The 23,666-nt window shown below is 43.0% G+C and overlaps 3 pseudogenes across 3 annotated transcripts; all 3 read left to right on the forward strand.

The window, feature by feature from the left end:
* The first annotated feature begins 8,089 nt into the window (after nucleotides 1-8,089).
* LOC309539771 (protocadherin alpha-13 pseudogene) lies at nucleotides 8,090-10,495 on the forward strand (annotated as a pseudogene). The gene has a single exon. The product of its transcript is annotated as a protocadherin alpha-13 pseudogene (transcript).
* A 2,712-nt stretch (nucleotides 10,496-13,207) lies between these two features.
* Nucleotides 13,208-18,462, forward strand: LOC309539772 (protocadherin alpha-8 pseudogene; annotated as a pseudogene). Its single transcript has 3 exons — nucleotides 13,208-13,715; nucleotides 13,866-15,583; nucleotides 18,445-18,462. The product of its transcript is annotated as a protocadherin alpha-8 pseudogene (transcript).
* Nucleotides 18,463-19,597: 1,135 nt separating this feature from the next.
* LOC309539773 (protocadherin alpha-3 pseudogene) lies at nucleotides 19,598-21,907 on the forward strand (annotated as a pseudogene). Its single transcript has one exon. The product of its transcript is annotated as a protocadherin alpha-3 pseudogene (transcript).
* Nucleotides 21,908-23,666: the final 1,759 nt, after the last annotated feature.

Raw genomic sequence — 23,666 nt, forward strand, 5'->3', positions numbered from 1 at the left:
ATCAGCCTGACAAAGGCTTGATGCTCCACTCTGCATCAGGAGCCACATGCTTGAGGTGGTGGATGATTTTGTCTACCTGGGCTCCACCATAACCAGAAACTCTCTATAGATGGAGCTGGACAAGCATATTGGCAAGGCAGCTATAGCAATGACTCGCTCTCCATAAGGATATGAGAGAATGGGATGCTAATGAACAATACAAAGATGAAGATCTACCAGGCTTGTGTGTTGAGCATGCTGCTTTAAGGAAGTAAATCGTGGACATCTTGCAACTGTCAGGAGCTATGCTTCAACGCCTTCAACGTGCACTGAATCAGGAAGAGTTGGGCATCAAATGGCAGGACAGAGTCCCAATCAAAGATGTGCTCTCCCAAGCCCAAGTTCACACTCCTATCTCAGCAATGTCTATGTTGGCTTGGTCATGTGCAAAGAATGGAGGGTTGGAGGATCCTGGGGTTGCCGCCTTGGTCGGGCAAAATAAGGGACAGGTTAGGAGGGAATTGGTGGGCTAAAAATTACCTGGTGCAGAAATGACTTCAAAGCAATCCATTACAGTGGATGATCGGATTGCAAACGTGATCTGTGCGGGAGGCACGTCCACAACCCGCAGTGCTGCGTCTGCGCATGTGCGGGTTGCAATTTGGCACTTCTGCACATGTGCAAAGTGCAATTTAGTGGTTCTGCACATGCGCGAGGCCGAAACCCAGAAGTAACCTGTTCCAGTACTTCCAAGTTTCGGCGCATCCATATCCCGAAAACGCGTAACCTGAAGCGTCTGTAACCCGAGGTATGACTGTACAATGATCAAACGGAAGCTATCAGTAACTGCAAGCATTCCAACAATACTGAAAGGAAACGTCCACACCTGCTAAATTTCTGCTTGCCAGAAGGATGGTAAATGCAGAAACCCAGCCAAAAGGGAAGAAAGGGGTAGGGGGAGAGAGAGAGAGAGCAACAAATTCTGCTTCTCTTCCTCACATAGCTTTGCCTCCAACATCCTAACAGGATTCGCATAACCTCTCACCCCCCTGAGAGCTTCAATATATGAAGGTTATGATGCTTTAATGCCTAGAGATTTATTAGACTTTTTATACCACCCTTCAGTTCCAGCAACAGAACTCTAAATGTAAGAAGCCCTCCTTTGCAGCCTCCACGCTATCCCTTCTTGAGGGGGAAATAAGCCAAGAGATCCTTAAACACACAGAGAGAGGCAGAGGGAGACTGAGCTTTGCAAGCAGAAGCCGCTGCTCCGAGAAACGTCTTGCTCCTTCTCTCAGAACCATTGGAAAGAGCTCTGCCCAACCCGGAAGAGCCTGCTGCTTGGCGAGCTCTATTGGCTAGCCTGGAGCGTCAATCAGCCAGCTTTGGAGGGCGGGTTCAACTGCCGAGGTGCCTAGCAAACTAGGCAGCGCAAGACAAGCACATTAGGGTGAGTGCACAAACTTTAAAATTTTATTTTTTATGTCTTCAAAAACGTAACAAAAGGCATTCCAAACGGAACAAGGGACGCTGTACCCCCAAAACAGAACAAGCCTATATTTTAAAGGACAGGTGGCAGCCCTAGACGACCCCCAAGGACGTGCTCTACAGGGAGCTGGCACTAGGCCTGTTGGCAGACCGGCTCTGCGTTGCAAAGATGTCTGCAAACGTGAGGCGAAGACTGGCAACATCAACCCTGCCGTGTGGGAATCCCTTGCAGACGGCTGTAGTGCCTGGAGACAGTCATCCGTGGCAGTGACCAGAGGAGGAATGGCCACTGGGAGGAGAACAGAGGGAATAAACGCCATGGTTCACCTGCAGTACTGCAACCGGTCACCTTCCTCTGCCCCAGCTGCCTCAAAACATGTCTCTCCCGTATCAGTCTCTACAACCTCAGAAGTCACTCTAACCTCCCAACAGTTTGACTTCACCTCCAAAGGTGCACTCCTACATTGTCTCCTGATGTGGCAGTAGCCCAAAGGGCCACAATAAATGTGATAACCTGTACCCCTGTAAATTCTTGAGTGTGCTTCTAATAGAGAAGTTATGGTAGCCTGTGACTTTAAGAAATAGCTGATTCAGCAAGTTTGCCATCCTCAGTTCATCATAAGAACATAAGTTGCCACATAACGCAAATGGATAAACGTAACACAGGTTCCCAAGTGCACACTAACACAATGTATTCATGCAAGGTCATAACAAAACATGGTGGGAACCACAGCCTACTCAGCAGAAACAGCAAATGCTTATGCACATGTGTACTAAACATAAAATGGGGTAACTTTTACGCATATGATTGGTCTAACAACTTGAAATGAGGTAATAATGTGGAATAATTGGTAGAAATTGAAATCCTTTGTCTAGAAACTTATAAATGACCCCCCTGGGCATTGGGTGGTGTTCAGATTTTGTGGGCTACCTGCTGAACCTATTGATTTGCAATAAACAACGTTGGACTCCTAACTCTTCTCGTTTCTGGGTTTTCGTGTCGAAGACTCAGAAGATAAGGCATTTTTTGGTTTGCTACACTGAGGCAGATGGTTGCCAACAACAACAGGGGTGTGTGGGTGTGTGGTATTTAGGCCTGTGGGCTGGAGTGTTGTGTCCCCCATGCTACTTTAGAAATTGTTTCCGCTTCCGATGGAAAGAAAGCTTCACCCTCCCACAGACCTTGAGACGTAGCTTCTCTGGTCATGACTCAAGGTCCTCTGCCACATCTTGTGGGAGCACGGTTTCATTTTGCCAAGGTACAGATCACCCCCAATTGGCCCTGTGCCTCAAATTTTGTATGGAGCTGCTGCACATGCCAACTTCGCCTGAAGTTGCCTTTGAAGAATGTATGGAAACTACATCAGGTGTAGAATCCTGCTGCCAGGCTCATTTGCAAGCCCCAAGTGCTGGTTATTACATGTAAGGGTCTATTCAGTTTGGGAAGTATGGAACACATACTTCCATACGATTCTCCCTGCCCACTAAGATCATCTGGAGCAGTTCTGATTCACAGCTGAGCTGAAGTTGGTGAGAATGTGGGAAAGGGAAGGTGTGTTTTGGAGCATAGACTCTGGAACTCCCTCTCTTCCAACTCCAAGAAGGCTTGTGAAATTGTATTTTTTTAAAAATTAAAACTTACTTCTTTCTATCCACTTTCTCCACAAAATGCATAATTTTGTATGGCTCTATGCTGTCCTTTCTTACTTGCATTTTTTCCAAACTAAAATGCCCCAAATGCAATTTTTGCACATTTGAGAGTTACTCCAAACTCTTGTTCATTTTAGTTGCCCTTTTCTACAACTTTTTCAGCTCTACAATACCTTTTTTTGCAATGAGGTGACCATCGCAATACACTGTACACAGTACTGTATAGCCATGGATGTATATAACAGTATTATGATATTGACAGTATTATTTTCAATCCCTTACCTAATGATCTTTAATCTGGTATTTGTCTTTGTTACAGCTGCTGCATAATGGGTTGACATCATCATCAAGCTATCCTCCACAATCGCAAGGTACATTTTCTGGTGACTCATTGCCAGTTCATCTCCATTGGTATATATGTGAAATTAGGATTGTTTTCCCCAAAGTGCCTCACTTTGTACTTGCTTAAATTGAATTGTATTTGCCATTTCCCCATTTCCCTAATCTGGAGAGATTGTTTACAAACTCCTCGCAATCCCTTTTTGTTTTAACATGGTATCATTAGCAAGCTTGGCTCCCTCACTGGTCACCCTTAACTGCAGTAAATATAATCATGTGGTTTATGTAAAATGGCTGCCATTGCACATCTGCCAACACCTGTGCAACCTAGTCACTATCCTATCTTTTTAAGCTAATTTAGCCTCTATGAATTAACTGTGCACTGTCTCCTTAAGTATAACCCAGCTTCCATTGGCCAATATCACATCTGGCAACAAATGTCATAAATTTCATTATTTCATAAATTATGAATTGTTTGAAAAGTATGCCTTTCTCCACCTTCTTCAAGCCTGAGTTTCAGCATTATGGGAGTGGGAGAAAAAAAATAGCTTTACAGTGGTACCTCGGTTTAAGAACAGCCCTGTTTGCAAACTATTTGGTATATGAACTCCATAAAACCGGAAGTAGTGTTCCGGTTAGTGAACTTTACCTTGGTCTATGAATGGAAGCCGAATGGTGGAAGGGCACCGGCAGCGGGAGGCCTCATTAGGGAAAGTGCGCCTTGGTTTAAGAACGGCTTTGGTTTAAGAACGGACTTCCGGAATGGATTAAGTTCATAAACCAAGGTACCACTGTACCTCCTTTTTTTTTTAACATCTTACATGATTTTGTAAACTTATGTCATGCCTACCTTGGGCCATGTTTTCCTCTAAAATAAAAAGTATAAGTTGGTGTACCATTTGAGACGTCGGTATTTTTCCCCTGAACATTATTCCTTCTTTATGATGGATTAGGGTTGACCAATATTCCAGACATTGCCCTGTTATAGATTTATTTTCAATCCCTTTCCTAATTCTAGCATGGAATCTGCCTCACTGTTTTGAACCCCAGCCACACATAGAGTTTCTGTTTTCATTGAGCTATCAATCATGACTGCAAGATCTCTTTCCTGGCCAGTGCCAGTCAGACACCATCAATGAATACATGAGGCTACGATTTTGTCCCAATGTGCATCATATCTGAATAGTTTTTGTAAATATATAATCGAATTCAAATAATCTAAATAATAATAAAAGGACAGTGCATCAAAGAACAGTGACAACGATATACGCAGGACCACCCCCATGCAAAATATTTAAAAATGGGTTCCATTTGGGCATATTGACTTTTTAAAATACATCATAATTCTAGAGATAATACATTTAAATGTGTTTACAGGATATAATAAAATAATTTTCATATATAATTTATCCAGCTGCAAAATATGAAATCAAATCATTTCTGCACATAGTATATGCACCTTTGGTGAATTAAGAAGCATAACTTGTGTTGAACAAAAAGAGTTCTTGATGGGCACCTTCAGCATACTTTAGTACAAGACTGTCCCACAGTGCAGTTCTGATGCAGAAAGCCCTGAGACATGAGTCCACTACATCAGAGTGTTACTGAAAGTTACCAAAGGCAAAGAGGAAAACTTAAAAAGTAGGGGATGGGGTGCAAGGCACTCACTCTATATAGAATAATGACTATATAAGCTGGTTATTAATAAACCAAGGATAGAGGTTTTTTAAAAGTAGTTCATAGATTATAATGCCAGAGCAGATTGTTGCTCATTCGCAGTAGCCTAAAACCTGTGACATCATCTAAGCGACATTGAGCATCGCTGTTTGCAGTGTCTGGAGCACAGCAGTGATCTAGACGCTAGGTGTTGCTGTTGTCCACGACTGGAAAGGAAGAACCATCCACTCTGGCAAAGGGAATCTTTTAATGGCTCAGAATTCAAGCTGAAAGAAGAGCGAAACGATTGTATTTTCGTAGAATTTGAGTGCAGAATTTGCGTGCTGTTCTGATGGATAGCTAGAGACAGAAATAGCAAGAGAGTAGGGCTAGCAGAAGAAGGAAAAATACTGCAAACCTCTGTTTTTCTGTTGCTACAAAAAACCAGGCAACCTAATATGCCGGGCTTATGGCTGCCATTCGGTTTTCTGTGCATTGCCATAGTGTGTGTCTCTCTAGCCAGAGAAGCTTGCTGCTGGATCCCAGAGGATTTGGAGCCCTGTATTGCCAGTGAGTCTATTGCAGCAGAGGATCCCAGAAACCTAACTGCCTATTGTGTTGTTAAATGCAAGAAAACATCTGGATTTGCAGCTTAGTGCATGATAGTGGACAACAGAGGAGCTGCGTGGTCAGACAGTAAGTTAAGTACTAAAATTTGAGCTTCGGATTGAAAATCTTCTTGCATTGTATTATCTGGACATAGAAATCCTCAGTATTGACGATAAAGTCACACAGTTTCCCTCTAAAAGAGATATTGCTTCTCAGAACTGAATTGGTAATAGTGAGTGCCCCATTTGCAAATTGTTAAAAAGAATAAACAAATAAGAAGGTAGAGCACTGTGGTGGACAGAATAATATGCTATTTTTAGCTTTTGAAAAGTTGTTGGACAAAGACAGATACCATTTGAAGTTTCCAGTAAATAGTAAGAGATGTCAGGTCTTCCCAAAGGTCTGGCACATTATTGCACTGCATTCCAGTGAGAACACTCCTGGGTTTGACTGGAATATCTTCAGTTTACTTGGGAACTTCTGATCAATGCAGCAGATATGGACAAAGAACATGGAAGTGACTGGGAGAGCAACAATGCAATGAGATTTGTTAATCATTATTTCTAGTAGACTAGACTTCTGCAGATGTAAAGGTGGAAGGTGCTCTGGATTTTGAAGAATGAAAATAATTCATACTGGACGCAGAGCACACAATGGGAATTATCCACAAAGGTTTTTTTGTGTGTGCCTAAAGATGGACAAGGTGAAGGAAAATGCTCAATGTGATCAATATCTCAATTCTAATACATGTGTGGAGTTTTTGTTGGGAGCTTTGTAGGTCTGATAATATGGAGATACTGTGGAGAATGGCAGGATGAGGTGCCACATCTTTCAGGATTGGCTTAGTAAGACATTCCATTTCACACTGGAGCCATCCCTTAAAATTATTTTGTTGAAAAATGGAAACTTTAAAGTGAGCAGCAGAATGTCCTAGGAAAGTGTTCTCACATTGGTTTCTGAAAGTTGCCATTCCTATATTAGCTGAATAGCAGAACATGACTACCAATCTGGAACTTGAAGGTACAGTATGCACTTTCAGATAAAGGCGCCGGGCAAAAGATTGCCAGTGGGGGCGTGTGTCCCTTTCAGACATGGAATCCAACATCTATTGCAATCCCATGACCTGCACCACAACGAGGATTTAAGTTGCCATCTTCTGCATGAGGGACAGCATTCTGACTTTTCATCTGGGCTCTTACCAGGGAATGGTCCACATGGACATGTTCATAGTTCTATCATATTGTCTTCACATCTCTGTAAAAAACTGCAATCTCTTCTCAGCCTTAGATCCAATTCCTGCTTCGCTTTGAAGTTCATATTTTGTTCATGCGGTTGTTTGCATCATTGATCAAGGAATTCTAGCAATGTGCTCTCAAAGTGAGGTAATGCGTATGAGCCAATTACAGAGACCATGAAGAAGAAAATAATAATAGTAAAGAGCCTCATGGAATTGCAAGCCTAGAAGAACTGGCGTTTAGATGAAGTGGTGCTGGTAACTGCTCTTTTGCTTAGCAGTCTTTCTTCCTTGACTTGAGAAAAGTAGGCATGGAACTGGTGCCAAACCTATCCATTCTTAAGGAAATCAGCCCTGAATGCTCACTGGAAGGACAGATCGTGAAGCTGAGGCTCCAATACTTTGGCCACCTCATGAAAAGAGAAGGCTCCCTGGAAAAGACCCTGATGTTGGGAAAAATTGAGGGCACAAGAAGAAGGGGATGACAGAGGACAAGATGGTTGGATAGTGTTCTCGAAGCTACCAGCATGAGGTTGACCAAACTGCGGGAGGCAGTGGAAGACAGGAGTGCCTGGCGTGCTCTGGTCCAGGGGGTCACGAAGAGCTGGACACGACTAAACGACTAAACAACAACAACCACTGTATTGTCATGCACACCCTGATCTCCAAGCAGTGAAAGATGCTAGTGGTGCCAACGTGTGTCATATGTTGGTATAAAAGATGGAAACATTCAATGATGGGGCAAGTGTATTTAACAAGCCATATTTACCAGCAAATGAAAATATACATTTTGAATATATTAAATACATTTTCAAGAAAAACATCTTGTTTATCATTCATTTGAACTTGATTTTCATTTTACTAAACAAACTGATGACATCAAACATTCTCCAAACATTCTACACACAATATAAACATCTACTGTACTTTCCCATCTAGTCGCATGATGTCGCTCTCTGCTTAAGTAACTTGCTGCGAATAAAAGGGGAACAAAAGGCTCTTCCCCTTCTTTGTCATCACCAGAGATCATTCCCGTTCTTATAACTGGAGGAAGAAAGGCTGGATTTAGATTCTTTCAATGTTTTTTCCAGATATATTTCATAAAAGAGGAGAGTTATATGAAATATTTCTGAGATGGTTGCTCCATGGGGTGACTCTTCCTCAGTGGGGAGAAAGCAGCTGCTGCAGCTGATCGTGCTTCACACAGCCTGGTGGATGGGGAGCGGCCAGCTCCATTATTCCGTGCCTGAGGAATCCCAGCATGGCACCTTCGTGGGCCGCATTGCCCAGGATCTGGGGCTGGAGGTGGATGAGCTTATGCCTCGGATGTTCCGGATGGAGTCTGAAGATCATGGGGACTCTTTTGAGGTAAATGTCCAGAATGGGATTTTGTTTGTTAATTCCCGGATAGACAGGGAGGTGCTGTGTGGCAAGAGCTCTTTGTGTGCTGTTCACCTGGAGGTGATTGTGGACAAGCCTCTGAGGGTCTTCCATGTAGAGGTGGAAATCAAAGACATAAATGACAATTCTCCTGTTTTCTTGGAAAGTAAACAGTCCCTCAGTGTTGCAGAATTAATGCTGCCTGGTACACGTTTTCCTCTGAAGGGAGCCTCAGATGCAGATGTTGGTGTTAATGCTCAACTGAAGTACAAGCTTAATTCCACAGAATATTTTGTTGTTGAAGAAAAAATAAATGACCAGCAGAGTGTATCATTGGCACTTGTTTTAAATAAACCTCTGGACAGAGAGAAAATCCCTTTGCATCGTTTAGTGCTAACAGCTACTGATGGGGGTCAGCCAGAACTCACAGGCACAGTCCACCTTGAGATCACTGTGATGGATGCAAATGACAATGCACCTGTATTTAATCAATCTGTTTATAAGGTGAAATTGTTAGAAAATGTGGCAGATGGAACACTGGTTATTCATCTCAATGCAACAGACTTAGATGAAGGAACTAATAAGGAAATCACCTACTCCTTCAGTAATAATGTTCCTTCCAATATACTTAGTATACAGTCAGATACAGGTGAAATCAGGGTAAAAGGAAAAGTGGATTTTGAAGAAATTAATATGTATAATGTTGAAATTGAGGCAAAAGATAGAGGTAGCCCACCTTTGTCTGGGCACTGCACTATCCTTATTGAAATTTTAGATGTAAATGACAATGCTCCTGAGATGTCATTGAAGTCCATGCTGGTGCCGTTGCCTGAAGACTCTTCGCCAGGGGCAGTGGTAGCCCTGGTCAGCATCTCAGACCGGGATTCCGGATCCAATGGGCAAGTGAGCTGCTCTCTGTGGCCCACTGGGCTTCCATTCAAGCTGGTGCCCACCTTCAAAAATTACTACTCACTAGTGCTGGCTGAACTTGTGGATCGAGAGCAGGTGGCTGAGTATGGACTGGTGGTTGTGGCCCAGGATCAAGGGGTTCCATCACTATCAGCAAGTAGCAGCCTAGTGGTGCCCATTAGTGATGTGAATGACAATGCACCTGCTTTTGCTCAGCCATTCTATACGGTCTTTGTGAAGGAGAATAATCCACCTGGTGCCCATATCTTTACAATGTCTGCCTCAGATCCAGACGTGGCTGAGAATGCCCTAGTCAGCTATTGGCTTGATGAGAAGCTCTGGTCGCTGTCAAGCTACATCTCGGTGCACTCAGAAAGCGGCAAGATCTATGCACTGCAGTCCTTAGACTATGAAGAGATGAAGTTGCTGGAATTCCAGGTGAGGGCCAAGGATGCTGGGCTGCCCTCTTTGTGCAGCAATGTGACAGTGCAGGTGTTTGTGGTGGATGACAATGACAATGATCCAACAGTATCTGGACAAGGGGAGGCCCCTGTCAAGCTGGTGGTCCCTGTCATGGCTGGCCACTTAGTGAGCAAGATCCATGCCCTGGATGCTGACTCAGGCTACAATGCATGGCTACGCTACGAGTTGCATGAATTGACCAGTGGCCCCTGGCAAGTGGGACTGTACAGTGGTGAGATAAGTACCAGACGTGCCCTGAATGAGGCAGAGGGCAGCAGCAGCCATAGTTTGCTGGTGTTGGTGAAGGACCATGGGAAGCCACCGCGATCAGTTACAACTACATTGAGTGTGTCTCTGGTGCCAAACACCCAGATGTTCCACGATGATGTCCATCTTCCCAGGATGGGAGGTAGTTCAGGACCCCTGGTGGACAATGTCAACATCTACCTAATTATTGCCATCTGCTCAGTGTCCAGCTTGTTCCTGCTTGCAGTCATCTTATATGTGGCTCAGCGATTCCACAGGCAAGCAGAGGAGACAATGGTGTATGGTCCTGGCACAGCCACGCTGGTGTGTGCAAGTGAAGTGGGCAGTTGGTCTTACTCAAATCGCCATAGCCACATTTTGGCAGGAGTGAGTGGAGAGGCTGGAGCCAAAAGTGATCTCATGGTTTTCAGCCCCAACATTCCTGTCTTTGCAGAGAATGGGGATGTAGGGATTATGACGGAGGTGGTCCCTAATTCATCTGGGCAGGTGAGTCTCTACTATTCATTTCAGTTTGTCATGTGATGTGCCTGTCTTGGGAGTATGTTTCAAATACTCACTTGGATATAATAGCATGATTTCAATGTTTAAAAATGACCTGTTTGTTCGTTTTCTTGGTGGTAGAAGAGTAATATAGCTTTGGTTATAGATTAGCCACCTCGGTCTGGGAATTCCAGCACAGAACACAACTTGATGGAATAATTTCTGCTCATTATAAAACATGTTACTTGAATAAATAGTCATGCAGAATATTTTGAGCTCTGACCAGGAAATCAAAGAATACACTGAACTTTGCAGAATGCCTTGAGCTTTGATCAGGAAAAGAGATTTAAAGATATTGGGCAGCATTGCTGTTTGAAATAATATTGTAGTAATTATGTTTTGGCAATAGTGTCTGGAACCCAGTTAGCCTACTTCATCTCAGTTGTTAATGAAATATTTTAAATGTATAAAAACTCTATATTAGATACATAAGAGCACACATTATTAAAACCCCAACTCCACGTTTTCCATTCTTAAACCTATTTTCTCATCTACACGGACTCTCTTGCCTCTGAGAAATGTGATCTTCCCTCACAAGCCAAACCTCCTGCCAAATCATGCCAGAAGGCAATAGCAACATTCTCATTAAACACATAAACTCTCCATGTTTGCAAGAGATGTACCTCACACCATCTAACACAAGATGAACACCCAGTTCTATGGAAGATACGTAGGAAGTACCATAAGCAAACTTATTTGCAATAGCATGTTGTGCAAGCAGGCAGGCAAGCAAAGGGCGTTCAGGACTCTCCCAAGATGCAACACTACAGCTTGCCTACAGACACCCACACACAGTGTTTAAGAATGGAGAAAACATTTGTCACAATACACACAAGACTCAAGGAAGCACCAGTAAAAGAAGAGATGAACACTGGAGCTGTAAACTCTGTCCCTAAGAGAAATGCAGTAGAATATCTTAGGACATAAAACTAACATTGTATAAGTGAAAACAGGAGACTACATGGGTCGTCCTCTCCAGGTGATAGAGACGTGTAGTGTCATAAATAGGTACAATGAAAGATGCCAGGCTCTAGATCATAATATTCCAAATTAACCAGGTATGCCAATATTGGGCCTGAAGGACCTACCATCCCTAAACTTGATTTTAAAAATCTTACTGAAATTAGAACTGACTGACAAATTCCCAGATGATTTCTTGACTTGGTTGTGGATTTAAGATGTTTCCTGGGATGAATCAAACAGTGGTTGCCCCTTGCCATCGCATGGAAGACGAAGAAGGAACTTCAGCCTATGGAGCAGCAAAGCACAAATGAGAAGGCTGAAGGACCTTTACATGGTTATAGCTCTTCTGCCAATGGATATGTGTGGATCTCCAAAACCAGGACAAAGCAATATGTGATAACATCAATGTCTAAACATGCTCAACCACATCACTCACAAACTGGCAGCCATAATTACGTTTTACTGTTCTTGAAGCCCAGGCTAGACACTGGCAGAGCAAACAGAATGAAAACAGCAACAAATTCATTAGCACACCATTCAAGAGTTAGCAATTCAAATTACTAGCCTTTCCCAGTAGTGATGTATGGAAGTGAGAGCTGGACCATAAAGAAGGCTGATCGCTGAAGAATGGATGCTTTTGAATTATGGTGCTGGAGAAGACTCTTGAGAGTCCTATGGACTGCAAGAAGATCAAACCTATCCATTCTGAAAGAAATCAGCCCTGAGTGCTCACTGGAAGGACAGATCCTGAAGCTGAGGCTCCAATACTTTGGCCACCTCATGAGAAGAGAAGACTCCCTGGAAAAGACCCTGATGTTGGGAAAGATGGAGGGCACAAGGAGAAGGGGACGACAGAGGATGAGATGGTTGGACAGTGTTCTTGAAGCTACAAACATGAGTTTGACCAAACTGCGGGAGGCAGTGAAAGACAGGAGTGCCTGACCATGGGGTCACAAAGAGTCGGACACGATTAAACGACTAAACAACAACAGTGTGTTACCATACTGTTAATGTATCCACCTGAAGAATAAAGGAAAAGATTTGTGCTCAGAAGCAGTATGGCGCAAAAGTATGTAAATAAGAATGGTGAAGAAAAGGTACACCCACTGTATCCTCTTTGGTAGTTTGGGGAACCTGTGATTTTTGGCTCTCATGCTATTATCTTTTTGGAATGTAACAATGTTCCACTTGATCTATCATGGCCATAGTGCTTCTTTTTCTCACATTTCCCATTTTTCATTCATCTCTACCCCCACTTTCTCCCCCAATATTAAAGTGAATCATCTTTCTTTAATATGAATGAAAACATACTCACCTTTGTACAACACAAACTTTTAAGAGTGGAAACTCTCAAAGGCAGGAATGTGATCTTAAAAAACTGCTGCCACACAGGAGTAATTATATATCCACATACACATAACTCTTATGTCAAATGATTACAAAGATAAATATGACTATCTTCACATACATTTAAAGAAGCATAAGAAAACTAGAAGAATACAGAACACCAGAAAACAAAAAAGCCCAACCAAATATTGCAAGAATTGCATTTTTAAATCTCTTCACAGGGTGTCACTCTTTACTGTTAAATACCTCTTGCAGACTCATAGGAGAGCTCCTCCTCCTTGCTGTCATCAGAAAATAGGCAGCACCAAAAGTGAAGGAGCACAAAGGGTAATAGCAAGCTGGATTAACCACCCCCCACTCCAATATTGCACATAACGGAGGGGGATGCAAAGGAAGATATTTGAGATGGTTGTTCCTTGGAGAGACTACTCGGTGAGGAAGCAGCTGCTGCAGTTGGTCCTTCTTCACACAGCCTGGGAGATGGGGAGTGGCCAGCTCCATTATTCTGTGCCGGAGGAATCCCAGCATGGCACCTTTGTGGGCCGCATCACCCAGGATCTGGGGCTGGAGGTGAGTGAGCTGGTGCCTCGAATGTTCAGGATAGTTTCCAAAGAGCACAAGGATTATTTAGAGGTAAATGTGCAAAATGGAATCTTGTTTGTGAATTCTAGGATGGACAGGGAGGAGCTTTGTAGCAAGAACCCTGTTTGTGCCATTCACCTGGAGGTGATTGTGGATAACCCCATGAGGATCTTCCATGTGGACGTGGAGATTGCAGACATAAACGACAATGCCCCTGTTTTCTCAGCAAGTGAGGAAAATCTGTCTATTCTAGAATCAAGACTTGCAGGATCCGTTTTCCCTCTAGAGGGAGCTTTAGATGCAGATGTTGGTACAAATGCACAGTTAACTTACCACCTCAGCCCCAGTGAACATTTCATGTTAGATTTCTGAAGGAGCAGTGAGGATAATTCCTTAGGCTTTGTAATAACAAAGCCGTTAGACAGAGAAGATATTTCTGTGCATCGCTTACTGCTCACAGCCACGGACGGTGGCCAACCTGCGCTAACGGGAACAGTTCAGCTGGTGATCACAGTGCTTGATGTGAATGATAACCCTCCTGTCTTTAACCAGTCAGTGTACAAGGTACAAATGTTAGAAAATGCTTCCATTGGGTCATCGGTGGTTAAGCTCAATGCCACTGATTTGGATGATGGCATTAATAGAGACATTACATACTCTATTCGTAGTGTACTCCTACCTAAATCAAGTACCATGTTTAGAATAGATCCAAATACTGGACAAATTTTACTGAATAATGAATTGGATTATGAGGACACTAATTCATATGAAATTCGAGCAGAAGCAACAGATAAAAGTGCTTACCCCTTGTCTGGACACTGCAAGGTTTTAATAGAAATTCTGGATGTGAATGATAATATTCCAGAGGTGTCAGTGACTTTCCTGTTGGTACCAGTTCCAGAGGATTCTTCACTGGGGACAGTCGTAGCCTCAATCAGTGTCTCAGACAGGGATTCTGGGGTCAATGGACAAGTGACCTGCTCTCTGTGGCCCACTGTGCTTCCTTTCAAGCTGGTATCTACCTATAAGAATTACTACTCTCTGGTGCTGGCTGAATCCCTGGACCGTGAAGAGGTGTCTGAATACAGACTGGGGGTAACAGCCCAAGACCAAGGGACTCCATCACTGTCAGCTAGCAGCAGCCTTGTAGTGCCCATTGGTGATGTGAATGACAATGCACCTGCTTTTCCTCAGCCTTCCTACACTGTCTTTGTGAAAGAGAATAATCCACCTGGTGCTCACGTCTTCACAGTGTCGGCCTTAGACCCAGACTTAGGTGAGAATGCCCTTGTCAGCTACTGGCTGGATGAGAAGCTTTGGTCATTGTCAAGCTACATCTCAGTGCACTCGGAGAGTGGAAAGGTCTATGCTTTGCAGCCCTTGGACTATGAGGAGGTGAAGCTGCTGGAGTTCCAGGTGAGAGCCAAGGATGCTGGGTTCCCCCCTTTATGTGGCAACGTCACAATACAAGTTTTTGTGGTGGATGAGAATGATAATGTGCCTGCGGTATCTAGGCCAGAAGAGGTGTCCCTTGCTCTGCTGGTAGCCCCTGTCTTGGCTGGACATGTGGTGGGCAAGGTCCATGCCCTGGATGCTGACTCAGGCTACAATGCATGGCTGCGCTATGAACTGCATGAGGCAACCAGAGGCCCCTGGCGTGTGGGGCTGTACAGTGGTGAGATTAGTACAACACGTGCCCTGGATGAGATGGAGGGCAGCAGCAGCCAGAGTGTGCTAGTGCTTGTGAAGGATCACGGCAAGCCAGCACTGTCCACTACAGCCACATTGAGTGTGTCATTTGTGGCAAGCACTCAGGTAATCCATAGAGATGCTCACCTTCCTAGAATGGGAGGGAGTCCAAAGCCATTGGTGGACAATGTCAACATCTACCTGATTGTTGCTATCTGCTCAGTATCCAGCTTGTTCCTGCTTGTGATTTTAGTATACATGGCTCTGCGATGTCAGTGTCAACCCAAGGAGCCCGTGATGTATGGCCCTGGCACAGCCACACTGGTTTGTGCCAGTGAGGTGGGCAGTTGGTCATATTCAAATCGCCACAGCCACATCCTGGCAGCTGCGAGTGGGGAGCCTGGTGCCAAAAATGATCTGATGGTTTTCAGTCCTGGAATTCCTTCCATTGTGGAAAATGGGAAGCAGCAGGATCTGCTCTGTGCAACGGTTAGTGCCCTTTCTGAACTATTTTATTATGCATATTTGTGTTATAATATTTGTGTATATAATTTTCATCTGTTTTATTTTTAAAATAAATAATTACAAGTTGCCCCCAAGACATTTTAATGGATTTTAATGGTTTATAATATCTTTTGGACTTCTCTTTTGGTCTAATAGCAATGATACAAACATTTATGCACTATAATAAGAGGTATTAAAATAGCATAAGACTTCCTTTATGAGGTTTTCATGAATCTGGTTTTTATCTTTTGCCCCCTTCAGATGGGACAGTATCAGACTCTTTTTCATGGCCTAACAAAATAGCAAAAATGAAAGAAAAAAATCATTTCCTGTTGTATTGTGAAAATGACTTTTGATATTTTCTCAGTGCATGAGCCTTCTACCTGGCCAATAAAATAGTGAGGGAGAATTGAGTTTTAATTCCCCTTCTTGTTTTAACCTCTCCCCCCTTGCCAAACACACAAGGAAACCTCCTGATGTCATGAATAAGGCAATCATGTCATCCTCTTGAAAATTGATGTTGAGGATAGCTCCTTGGAAAGGTTTTTGGAAAAAGGCTTGTGAAATTGCATCTTAAGATTGAAGAGGTGTCATCTTTCTGAGTATTATTTGTAAATTGATTATAGTGTACTCCAACGTTATGAAAAATGGAAATAATTGTGCAACACAAATATAATATCAAACCTAGAGGGAGAGAAGTATAACTACCTCCTCTGAGATGGATACCATACTTTATCCTCTGTCTGGGAAGGTTGTCTTTCACACACTGTATTGTGTCCAGCTGATCATGCTTTTAGTGTACTCCATATTGAGGGATGAGTATTCTGCATGTGCTCAAAGGTATCCTTTTTATTTTTACTTTCTCCAGAAGAACCCTTGTTTCACAGGGAGGAAGGTAACTTGAAGTACATGATTTAGATGCAGAATCTGCAGACAGGGAAAGGGCAAAACTACCTTTAGTCTCCCTTTTGTAAGGAACTAACTGACAATATAAAGCATGTGCCAAAAATGATCTGATGGTTTTATACATTTACAATATAAATATAATGTATAATACTTCTTTGATTCTAGATACTGAAAAAGCTTTTGATCAGCTGGACTGAACTATTCTAAAACACTTGCTCTTAAGAATGAATAGAAGTCAGTCATTTTAAAGTCATTGTCACACAGTATAGTGCGATCAATAGTGCAAGTAACATCAATGGTCATTTCTCAGAGAGCTTTCAATTCAAAGAGGCACTGCACAGGGGTACTACAGGGGTACTACAACCATCAAAGTTCTTGGCTGAGCCATCAGACAGAATTAAAATCTTTCTGCTCACACACACTGTGGCTAATTTTGCTTAATTTTTCTTAAAGCATAGATGGAATTGGAAGAAGCCAAGTCTGGCTACAAAATAGATTAAAACAAACAATGGAGTGAAGCTTAACCAAAACTGAGAATCTATTCTAAAAGATTTAATGAAATAGGATAAAAGCATGCTTCTCTTCTCTTCTCATTTTGTAGAATGTCACAGTACACATTTCAGCAAGTATTATTGTAATTTTCAATTATTCTGTTGAATTTATCTCCTAATATTTCAACTCAGGGCAGAAGCTGTTTGCCAGTTATTCACTGCAAAATCAAATCCATAGGGCTTAAAATGTGGCAATACAGGCGTAGCCAATGCAAGACTATAAACCTATGAACAATCTCTGGAGATGCATAAAAGATGCACCTATGACCTTTTGGTAGACCAATGCAGACCACCACATCATACTACTGATTCACTTAGTGAGAGCACACTGAGAAGCTGGAAAGGAAAATTAACATATCTCTTACTCCATTCTATACAAATAATCTCTTTGTATATGGTAAAGAACTGCATACCTAAAAAAACTGGCATTAACTTCCAATAGACTTCATTGAGCATAAATAATGTATCTTATATAACCGTCTAACAGAAAAAGCAGAAGTGCCTGAAGTAATTTCAGTATCTACAAGGTAGGTATATCTTCATATTGACCTAATATATTGTATGGTGTAAATAGGGACCTTCTCTTCTCTTTTGAAAGTTTCCTAGGATCTGGGATTGCCTTCACAAAGGGTTGCTTTTATTTTTTTTGTAATTTTAATAAACTGCACAACAGCAAACATGACTTACCTTAATAAAGAATAAGAATAAGAACTTGATCTGGAAGAAAGGCAGCTGGTGGATGCTAAGGGGGTTGGATTCTATGTTGTTTGTAGCCTTTTCTTTAAGGTGGCCTCTATGCTGATTATGTAGATGGTATTATACTATATTTTCCCAAGGCATATATAAGGTTGTCAAATGGCTGGTGGGGGAGGGTTGTGGGCTTAATCTAGACAAGATGGAAGTACATTTGATTGAGGGCATTTGTTTAGCCTGTTTTGGATGGAGCTGCACTCAAGCTGAAGTCTCAGGTTTCCGGTTATTGTCATGTAGGGGAAAATCTCTCAGTCACAGTATTTTAATATTCTCTCACAGTATTTTAATCTCTCACAGCATTTTAATATTCTTTTGGAAGCCGCCCAGGGTGGCTGGGGAAGCCCAGCCAGATGGGCAGGGTATAAATAATAAATTATTATTATTATTATTATTATTATTATTATTATTATTATTATTATTATTATTATTAATTATTATTATCCCCAGAGAGAAATGTGGGAGCACCATGATATATTTTCCTTTATTCTGTGCAACTGTTTTGGCACAACATAACATATGCTGCTTCCAGGCAGTTTTCCCAGCTCCCCAAACTTGGTGTGAAAATCAGAAAAGTCAGCCACTGGTTGATAAGGACTCAAGCCTTATCCACACTTACCCTTTCTTCACTCTTTCCAGGCACAAGTCCATGCTTAAAAACTCTGTGTCCGAGCATTTGTTTTTGCCCTGGAGCTTTCCTCATGAAAACCCACTCTTTAGCGCTCAGTAGGAGGAAATGTCAATTCAGGTTTTCTGTGGATTGCCATTTGCTGTGATTGAGCTTTAAAGAGCGGGTTTTCGCAGGGAAAGCTCTGAAGTTAAAAAAGTGGGGGACACTCAGGCAAAGAGCTGTAAAGTGCAGACTGTGCCTGGAAAGAGCAGAGGAAAAGTGGATAAACCCTCAGACTCAAGCCAGCCAAGCAGTTATTAATCACAGAACCTAGCTGAATGAGACAAATGGTATTCGGGGTGAATAATGGAAGAGCTGTCCTCCAATTATGTTATTCTAGAAATGTGTGCTTAATGAAATTGGTGTGGTCAATGATGTGGTTCCTTCGCACACAAATGCTTCATGGAAACAGGTCCCACACCTCTGGTGCTAAGTATGAATGAGCCCAAGATTTTCTCTCTCCAAGTAACGCAGAGCAGAACACTGCAGACAGTTTGCAGAATATCCATCTCCGCAATCTAGGGCAAATAAAACTAATGCCCTAAAATGGACCAAAGCAGTTCTGAAACAGCTATCCTGCCAGAGCAAACTACTACTACCCAGGGTTCAACACATGTTAATGCCATCACTGAACATGCATCAAAATACCCAAGGCCAGCAACTCTTTTAAAGGAAAGCTAGATGGCTAATAAGTTAAAATGCAGTGTAAAATTTACTTAATTGAAAGCGTTCTGTGAAATCAGAGTTATAACACACATTATAACATAATGCCTAAGGTCAGATGACAAGTACACAATCTTCTCAAGTATTTAAAAGTTCAATCACACGGTGTCGCTGTTTGGTAAAAAATAGTGTCAGAGGACTGGAAAAGTCAGCTCCTCCTTCCTTTGTGCAGAGATCTGCAGCAAGTAATGAACCATCATGACTGCTCAACATGGGAACAGAAATGAACATTTAAGGTAGACACACATCAATTTCTATCTATTTGTACTCCTGGAAGAAACAAGACTGTGTGTATTCCTCTGTGCTCCGGATGCATTTTTAAAAATGGATGTTTGGAAACTAGGCTCCTTGGTGAGGCTGAGGCTGTTGCAGCTGGTTCTTCTTCACACAGCCTGGGAAATGGGGAGCGGCCAGCTCCATTATTCTGTGCCGGAGGAATCTCAGCATGGCACCTTCGTGGGCCGTATTGCTCAGGATCTGGGACTGGAGATGGATGAGCTGGTGCCTCGGATGTTCAGGATGGAGTCTGCAGATCATAGGAACTATTTTGAGGTAAATGTTCAGAATGGCATTTTGTTTGTTAACTCCCGGATAGACAGGGAAGAGCTGTGTGGCAAGAGCCCTTTGTGTGCTGTTCACCTGGAGGTGATTGTGGACAAACCTTTGAGGGTCTTCCATGTAGAGGTGGAGATCAAAGATATAAATGACAATGCCCCCACTTTCTCTGTTAATCAGTTAAGTCTCCTTATATCAGAATCAACAACATATGGTTCTTGCTTTTCTCTAGAGAGTGCATCAGATGCTGATATTGGTAAAAATGCCCTTATTGCATACAGGATCAGCTCAAATGAATACTTTGCTCTGGACACTCAGGATAAGCAAGCTAAAAGCCCTCTACCAGAGCTTGTTTTAAAAAGGACTTTGGACAGAGAGGACATCTCTCTGCACCATTTACTGCTTACAGCAACAGATGGGGGTCAACCAGAACTCACAGGAACAATACAGCTAGTGATAACTGTGCTGGATGTTAATGATAACAGACCTGTCTTTAATCAGTCAGTTTATGAAGTGAGTTTACTGGAAAGTTCAGCTGTTGGGACTCTTGTTGCAAAGTTACAAGCAACAGATCTTGATGAGGGCATTAACAAGGAGCTTGCTTATCGCTTTAAAACATCTTTACCCACAACTATTCAAACAATGTTTGAGATTGATGAGAATACGGGGGAGATCAGGCTAAAAGGAAAATTAGACTTTGAAGAAGTGAATTTATATGAAATTCAAATACAAGCCATTGACAAGGGACATGCACCAATGGAAGGGAACTGTAAACTTTTGATAGAAGTTTTGGATGTGAATGACAATAGCCCTGAGATGTCACTGAAGTCACTATCTGTGCCAGTTGCAGAGGACTCCCCACCAGGGACAGTGGTGGCTCTGATCAGCATCTCAGACAGGGATTCTGGGGCTAACGGGCAAGTGAGCTGCTCTGTGACTCCCTCCCACCTACCCTTCAAGCTATTGTCCACTTTCAAGAATTATTACTCTCTGGTGGTGGCTGAGCCCCTGGACCGGGAGCGGAAAGCAGAATACAAGCTGGTAGTGACTGCCCAGGATCAAGGGACTCCATCACTATCAACCAGCAGCACCCTGGTGGTACCCATTGGTGATGTGAACGACAACGCTCCTGCTTTTCCTCAGTCTTCCTACACAGTCTTTGTGAAGGAGAACAACCCACCAGGTGCTCACATCTTCACGGTGTCTGCCTCGGACCCAGATGTGGCTGAGAACAGCCTGATCAGCTACTGGTTGGATGAGAAGCTCTGGCCCCTGTCGAGCTACATCTCTGTGCACTCAGAGAGTGGGAAGCTCTATGCTCTTCAGCCCTTGGACTATGAGGAGGTGAAGCTGCTGGAGTTCCAAGTGAGGGCCAAGGATGCTGGGCTGCCCTCACTGTGTGGCAATGTGACGGTGCAAGTCTTTGTGGTGGATGAGAACGACAATGTGCCAGCTGTGACTGTACCAGTAGAGGAGGCTCCCACGCTGCTGGTGGTTCCCCTGACAGCTGGGCATGTGGTGGGCAAGATCCGTGCCCTGGATGCTGACTCCGGATACAACGCATGGCTGCGCTATGAGATGCATGAGGGGTCCAGTAGGCTTTGGCGGGTGGGACTGTACAGTGGTGAGATCAGTACAACACGTGCCCTGGAGGAGGCAGAGGGCAGCAGCAGTCATAGTTTGCTGGTTGTGGTGAAGGACCATGGGAAGCCCGCTTTGTCAGCCACCGCCACGCTGAGTATTTCGTTGGTGGCCAGTGTCCAAGCCCTCCCAGCTGATGCCCGCCTTCCCAGAAGGGGAGGGAGCCCCAATCCCCTGGCGGATAACATGAACATCTACCTCATCATAGCCATCTGTGCAGTGTCCAGCTTGTTCCTGCTGGCCATCATTGCGTATATGGCCCTGCGGTGCCGTTGCCAGCCTAAGGAGGCTATGGTGTATGGTCCTGGAACAGCCACGCTGGTGTGTGCCAGTGAGGTGGGCAGCTGGTCCTATTCAAATCGTCACAGTCACATCTTGGGCGTGACAGGAGACTCCAATGCCAAAAGCGACCTCATGGTTTTCAGCCCCAACATACCTGTTTTTGCAGAGACTGGACAGGTAGGGAATACAAAGGAGCTGGTTCCAGATTCTTCTGGACAGGTGAGTCTCTGATGTTATTAGAATTGCTTTTATGGTAGGACAGGTTTTCTGTTAATATGTCCACAATATGCATATATTGTAAATATCAAATCAGCCTGTGGAAATTTTTAAAACATTGTTTTTATCCATTATACTTTTCTATGACGTGTACCATTATCTGATGCCTTTAAAGCATAAAGATTTTAAAATATGTGAAGGTAATGCACTTGATCACATAAAATAATTCTTCCTAACAACAAAACAATTAACAGTGGTCAACTGGATCTAATTGTGCTGAAGGGTGTGGGTGAAAATTAACTGGAAGGGGAACATAGAAATTTCCATGGTATGGAAGAAAAGGTGATGCAAGGCTTCTGAAAGACACATGAACACCCAAATCAACTAAATTGGTTACAGCAATGGACATTATCTATGCAGAAATATCAACATTAATAAATGATTACATCGAAAAAACAAAGATCTTTAGAAAAAAATATTGTTATACCCACTGTTTGAGCGGCAAGAAATTTCAGGGGTGCCAGCACATACCTTGTACTTGGTTTCCTCAGAATGAAGGTAAGTGGAGATGGTGGCATCTGTGTGATATAATGTTCTGTACGGTGGTGTCCAAATTTTTTTCAAAGAGGGCCAGATTTGTTGTTGACCTTTTTAAAGGATTGAACTTGTTGACCTTTTTTTAGGGTTGACGTTGCTGAGGTTTTTTAAAGGATTATTTTACCCCATGAAATAAGCTGCCACAGGGGCCGGATTAAACCAACCAGCGGGCCAGATTAGGCCCCCAAAACGGACTTTAAACATGCCTGGTTTCCGCCTATATGTGGGCTGAGCGTAACATGGAAGACCTCACAGCATTAACACTGCAACAGATCCTGCTCATCCCTTAGGTCCCTCCCACCCCGTCATAGTTTTGGATTGAGCACAGTCAGGACTTTGCGTCTTCCCTGCAGATGATACTGACCAAGGCATATTGTTTTTTTACACTCATAGAAGACATCAGCTCCAGCCAGGGAAGGAGGGGGGAAGCCTGCCTCACTTTAGCCCACTTCTGGAAGCACCTCTAGCTAGCTGTTTCTGTGGCAACCGAATGCTTGTATCTCATGTAAAGAGATACAAAACAGACTTGGCTAGAGTCATTAACTTAACAAAGAGACTGGTTTGACCTCTGTTCCAAACAGAATCCTATCTTACAGTGGTGAAACTACAGGGTTGGAAGGGACTGAAAAATGGCATGCATCCATCTTATAACACTAAAATACAAGGAAAAGAAAAAGCAACTTGGCTTTGTATTTAACAAAAACATTCAGCATGATGCTGCCTCTTCCCCATACAAAGAGTGGTGTGCAAAGGTGTTCTGAATAGCAAAGTGTCATACTCTTTCCCTGCAGTAATTGGCCTTCTGTGGCCTGTAGTTCCAGCCATTTATGATGAAATCAGGTACAACTATAGAGAACTTGACACCCATCATTAATTGCTTATCACCCAAACAAAAAAACCAATAAGCTTGATTTGGTGCATCTTTTATTTTATTTTATTTAACAGAATTTATATGCCTTTTAATCATCAAAACCTGTAAATGGGCTGCATAAAAGGTCGACAGTTTAAGAGGCTGAAAAAGATAGAGAGTTTGGAAAGAGATAACACTTCCTCACTGCACCAATGAGCACTGAAACAGGTTATTCCAACTAGCACAGGGGGATCAGTTCAAAAGGAAGAGGCAGTAGGTTGAATTCAACTAAGCCCTACTCTGTATAGACCCATTGAAATTAATGAA

The sequence above is a fragment of the Podarcis vaucheri genome (assembly GCF_965113315.1).
Source record: "Podarcis vaucheri genome assembly, chromosome: 8".
In the NCBI taxonomy this organism is placed as follows: domain Eukaryota; kingdom Metazoa; phylum Chordata; class Lepidosauria; order Squamata; family Lacertidae; genus Podarcis; species Podarcis vaucheri.